The sequence below is a fragment of the Ailuropoda melanoleuca genome, chromosome 16 (genome assembly GCF_002007445.2).
Source record: "Ailuropoda melanoleuca isolate Jingjing chromosome 16, ASM200744v2, whole genome shotgun sequence".
NCBI lineage: Eukaryota > Metazoa > Chordata > Mammalia > Carnivora > Ursidae > Ailuropoda > Ailuropoda melanoleuca.
The window spans coordinates 39,682,258-39,688,371 of NC_048233.1; positions in this window are offsets into that span (position 1 = coordinate 39,682,258).

Consider the following 6,114-nt stretch of genomic DNA (forward strand, 5'->3'; position numbering starts at 1 on the left):
TGAACATGTGAAGGCCGGCGTGAGCAAATGCATCTGCTCCTCGTGGGAAAGGATTCGTAGTACAGGGAACGGTGACTTTCCAAAAGAAGCTTGCCAGTTGAGAAAAACCACAGCTGCCAGCAGCCTTCCCGGGCAGCCCCTCTCCTCCGCTGCCTGCCCCTTGACGGGAGTAGTGAATGTGTCGGTATAATTGAGCGCCGGCCTGTAGCGGTGGCACTGGGGCCAGACCCCTCCACCCCGCACCGCCCCCAGCATCTATGATTGAATAACAGCCGAGCATTTTCCTCCTCCGGAGTCTGAAGTCCGGACTGTGAGCGGCAGTGGTGCAGAACTTAGCCGCCTCAGGGCTTCTCTTGGCTCTTCGGCTGCAGCTGAGCTGCCGGGGTTCAGGTTGGTTGAACAGATTGAGAGAGAGAGAGTGTGTGTGTGTGTGTGTGTCTTTCAATAAGGAAAACAGTAGTCAAGGAATACTGGGAAGCCATTTTCTAAAGGGCTCATCACCTCATTTTGGGGAATTTGCCCAACACCACCACCAGCCTGCTGGGTGTCAGGGAAAAGCCCTCCTTTTCTGATTAATTGCTTCCCTGTACTTGATAGAAAATCCAGAGATTGAAATGACCTTGAAGGATTATGAGGTCTATCCCTGTATCCAGGCAAGACTGCATTTAACCTCCCAGGTGGATGGGAGGCTACACGTGTATCAAAACCACCTTGAAGAGGGACACCGGGCTGGCTAGTTGGTAGAGCATGTGACTCTTGATCTCAGGGTCATGGTGCCTGGGTGGCTAAGTTGGTTGGGCCTTCTCCGACCCTTGGTTTCAGCTCAGGTCGTGATCGCATGGGTTGTAGGATCAGGCCCACTTTGGGCTCCTCGCTCAGTGGGGAGTCTGCCTGGGGATTCTCTCCCTCTGCGCCTCTGCCCACTCTCCCTCTCTCTCTCTCTCAAATAAATAAATAAATCTTTTTTTAAAAGAAAGTATACAACTTAGATCTCTTTCCATGTCAGTATTCATAAATATATCTTGTTCTTTCTATGGCTACATATATCCCATTGTATAAACTTAACATAATTAACCAGTCCCTAATGATGATTTTCAGGTTTTGTTAGTATAAGTATTGCTGAAATGAGCATTTTATAATACATATATAATTTTTATTTGTGAGAGTATATCTTCAGGGTAGATTCCTAGGATGGACTTGCTGGGCCATATAGTTATTGAAAAGGCCCTCTTAAAGATGCATGGATTTACACACTCTCACCAACAATGTTTGGGGGTGCTTTGTACAGTTGCTAAGCTGGAAGCTAAGGAGAGGTAAAGATAAGTAAACTACAGTCCTCCAAGGAGCTGACACCCCAGTTGGGGCAACTGACACATTGAATAAAATAGGTAGTAGTTTTGCATGAAAGAGCCGCCCCTCCCCCGGCCCAGGTGTGAGTACCGTGGAGGAGGCACTATGCTGATGGCTGGGGCCTGTGCTTATGGTGGGACTATACCAAGGAATGACCAGGCCTTTGTTCAGTGGCTGATAGACAGGGTGACATATTTCAGAATCCTAAGCCAGGGTACAGTCATGTGAGTACCAATGTATGTATGGGGAAAAGCAAGATAAACTCTCTTAGGTTGGGAGTGACCTGGAGAAGCCAGCCAGCAGTCATGATTACCAGTCTGTGGATGAACCTGTACTTTTGGAGATCAAGGCAGTAATGACGTGATGCCCCATAGAAATTCTGCCATTTGACCTAATGAAATGAGGATCTGTCTTACCTGATTTATAGGGTTCAACCTTTCTCTTGTCCTACCTGGTAGGGATTATATCCATAAGGTAGCACACTTTATGGAAGAAAAAGTTGTTCAGATCAGTGCACATTTGGGGGTCGGCCATCAGGAAGCTGTTGTGTCACTGTTCCGGCAAGTTCCGAGTACGAGCGTGAGTCCTGGTAGCCAGAACAACTGTTCAGTCAGTCAAGCTCGCCTTCTGGTTGCATTAGGCACCTGAGCACATTCTTTCCTTCCTTCAAACACTGAGGTGCTTACTGTGTGCTGGGCACTGTGCTGAGTTCTGAGGCAAAGAAATGGTTCCAGCTTTTTCCACAGCCACTTTGCAGGTGAAGGAAACAGAGCTCTTAGCTCTTCTTCAAACTTTTGGAAGCTGTTGGTGGCTACGCGGTGTGGTGGAGTGGAAAGACCCAGGACTGTGGAGCCACATACCTGGATTTTAATTATGGCTTCCCAACTCGCTAGCTATGTGACCGACTAGCCTTGGGCCATAATGTCACATCTTTGAGGCTCTTCCCGACTGTGAAGCGGATTCAGTGGCGACTGCGTCATGGAGGGGCGGGAGGAGGTGGCTAGCACCCTGGCGTCTAAGCTAACCGGTGACAAATGGAGCATCGCCTCCCCAGAACTCCTTTGCTTTTCTGTCTCTCCTGCCCTGTTACAAAGTGTGTGAAAGACTTCCCCTGTCTCCCGCCGGACAGACCTATTAAAAAAGGTTAAAAAAGAATGACTCCGTTATCCTATCCCGTCTAGCTTTTCTCCTGCATGCCTATCCCCCCAGCACGGTGAGCTCTGTACCCCTCTGTACCTGTCAGAGCAGCCCACCGTCACCTCCCCTTTCTGAGCTGCGGGGGGGTGCAGGCCGAGGCTGATGGTGCTGACCTGGGTAAACAGCACGGCAGGCAGCACGGGGAGTGAGGCCGCAGCTGGGGCTGCCCAGGGGAGAGCCAGCGAACATTCTTTCCGTCCAGGTGCTGAGGCAGCTTTGTTACCTGCTCTGCTCCCCACTCAGGGGGAGAAGCTCTCTGACGATCTTACTGGAAACTCACCCACCATCACTACCACCAATACCACTGTTCCCCAGCCCGCCCGCCCCTTCACTGCCGTCAAAACAGCAGGAACAAATACCACCCACTCCGATTCCTCAGGGAAAAGTCAGGTCTCCTTTTTATGTCTCTCTCCAACTTAACCCAGTTAGGCTTTCTCTATAACTTGATTTCAAACAAACCCGTTTTCTGGTGTTGCTAGAACACGCAGATTGAGACTGAGACTTCTCAGACTCACGCCCCTGCCCGCCACAGGCCAGGCTGCGACAGTCTCCCCTCCCCACCGGGCTGGGGAGCCAGCAGTCAACTGCCCTAGCTCCCCATGGTTCGAGGGCCGAGGGCTGGCTTGCTGTGCACTGTGGGCCCTCACGACAGGTCACTATCTGAATACTCATCAAAGTGACCATACCGTCCCCTTTGAATAGGCCGTTTGCCCAAGGATAGGACAAAGCACTCCAGCAAGGTGGCAGACTAACGAACTGTCAGCCTAGTCCAGTCTTGATTCAGACCTGGTTCCTCTACTTTCTAGCCTCATGATGCACAGCAGCTTCCATATCTAAATAAAACCACGTATCTTCCAGGATTCCCTCGTTTGAAAGTGTATTCTGGGGGTGCTGGGGTGGCTCGGTTAAAAGTCTGCCTTTGGCTCAGGTCATGATCCTGGATCCCCCCTATTGGGCTTCCTGCTCAGCAGGGAGTCTGCTTCTCCCTCTCTCACCGCCCCCCCACTTGTGCTCCCTCTCACACTGTGTCTCTGTCAAATGGATAAATAAAATCTTAAAAAAAAAAAAACATAAGAAAGAAAGTGTATTATGGTTTTACTCACACTAGCTAGGATCTTCCACTAACAGAAAAGGAATGGCCTAGAATGAGATAGCCAAGGAAGGCCAAGTACTGGAAGCCTCAAAATTTTCCAAAATGTTTGTTTATTTTGGTGGAGATGAGGAACCTTCAGTGAGCCTTCCTCCTGAGCTCATTTCTGTGTTCCCAGCACCCATGGCCAGGGCAAGCACTAGGGGGACTTCGATGACAGTCCCAACCACCTACTAAGCTCATCTCAACAATCCTTTGAGGACAGATCATTTCACAAACGAACTGATGCTCTTGGAGATTAACACCCACCCCACTCCTATCCCCGTCAAAGGTCATCAGTGGCAGAACTAGAATTCTAATCCAGACTTGCCTGACTTGGAAACCTGAGATTTTCCCACTGCTCAATACGGCCTTGGAAGCAGAGCCTGGCCACATTGGCTGAGACAGCCAGGCTGGAAACAGACCTGGGGACCTCCCGAAAGGAGGGAGAGAGTGGGAAGAGGGGAGGGGAGGGGAGGGGCCCCTGGGCTCTGTTCCTCGACAGCCACCTGCTCTCACCCCCTGCGCACAGTGACTGACTCCGCCTGCGCTTTGGGGGGCGGGGTGCTTTTTCCATCTTTTGTGTCTTGAGCGGTTTTTCCCTTGCTTTGCTCTTCCCTTCTCTCTCTCCTAGTTCCCTTTGTAGATAATACTCCCACAGGCCTCCCACGGCAGCTCCAAAATGCAGCCTCCTGAGTTTCTTCTTTTTGATAATGGCTTTGAGCTGTGTCTGAACAGGGCTCCCTCAACCTTTCCCTCCCTGTGACTCCCCACCATGGCCCAATGAGTCAAGAGTTGGGGGAATGGAAGAGGAAGAGGGCTTACGGTGCTCCCCGACCTCCCAATACCCCTGTTCACTTCTCAGCTCCTCCCCAACCCCCATCTCACCATCTCCTAGATGTGGGTCCCCACCCCTCAAAGTATATGTATGGTGGGGGGTATGGAAGGAGGAGGCGAGGAATCTGTTACTGTTAGCTGAGGGGGCCTATAGGCCAAGTCTGGAAGGGAGGCCCTATGCCCGAACACTTAGGGGCCTCTCGGCCAAAAGGGCACCTTAGGTCGGACTGAAGGACTTGGGCAGTGTCCACACCCCCACCCCATACAGTCCCACAAATTCTTTGAAGGGCAGTGGGGGAAGGGGTTTAAAGACCAAAACATTATAGTTTCATTCTGGCATAAGAGTGATCGTAACATTCAATAAAGGTTAGTGTATTTTCTAGTACATTTGGGACCAGGACACCAAAACAGTGGTCAGGCGTGGTGCCCGGAGCTGGGGAGGAGGCAGTGCATCTTAGATATTTAACCTCTCTGCCTCAATCTTTTCATCTGTAAATTGGCAATTATAACAGTAACTTCTTCATAGAGTTATGATGAACATTAATCCAGCAGAGCACTTAGCACCGTGCTTGGCACAAAGTTAATGCTCAGTAAACGTAAACTATAATTCTTCGCAGAACCCCACATTCCATCTACCCCCTCCTCACCCTGACCCGAGGTGTCTGCTCTGGGTTTGTCTTAATATCTAAACCATTGTCTTTAATAACCAAAGTCAGCCTACGCTGATAAGCTGGAAGCCTGAAAATCTGAACGCTTAAATGGGTGACCGGAGGGCCACCTGGATCTGGCACACAGCCCTGGGTAACCGGTCCTTGGCAGCATCCACACAGCTGGGCTGCGGTTCTTTCTGGGTCCCGGGTGGGAGATGGCTGTGCTAGACTGAGGCTGACTCTGGCCCTGGGGGTGGAAGGCTGTCAGGGTTGGAACCCTAGTTCTGCCAATTACCAACTTGGTTATATTGAGCAAAGTCCCTCCCCTTCTCCCATCCTTTCTCTCTCTCTCTTTGCCTCTGTTTCTTCATTTGTGGATGGAGTGTAAGTATATCTACCTTGCTTATTTCCCAGGAACCCTATGAAATTCAAAATCAGATGACAAATATTTACATGATGCAAATGCCGGGGGCTGTTCTAAGTCCTTTACTCATAATCTTCCCAACAACCCTCTGAGGGTTATCATTTATTATCATCCCCATTTCACAATGGAGAAAATGGGGTCCCAAGAGAAAAATCACACAGCAAGTGGCAGGACTGTTGTCAGACCAAGTTGGGTGCTTTCAACCACTACCTTGTCTGGTCTCCGAGTGAGCTGACTGCTAAACTGCACCCTCTCCTAATAGAATGTTCGGACAGAGTGGAGGGCACTTTGATGCGCTTGGGGAAGGGCTGACTTCACGTGGGGAGCATGGTCTGCGGGTTCCTTGGGGTCATTCTTCTTGGGAGCAGGATTCCAGGATTCAGAGGACTTGGGGAGGAGGACACTTCCTCCCTTTTCTCCCAAAGCACCAGCTCATTTAAATACAGGTGTCTGGGGCTTTGGGCCTCGTTGCTGGTGGAGGTGTGAGTGGGGCAGGTGACACTCCTTTCTTTCCGATGCTGGTGGCT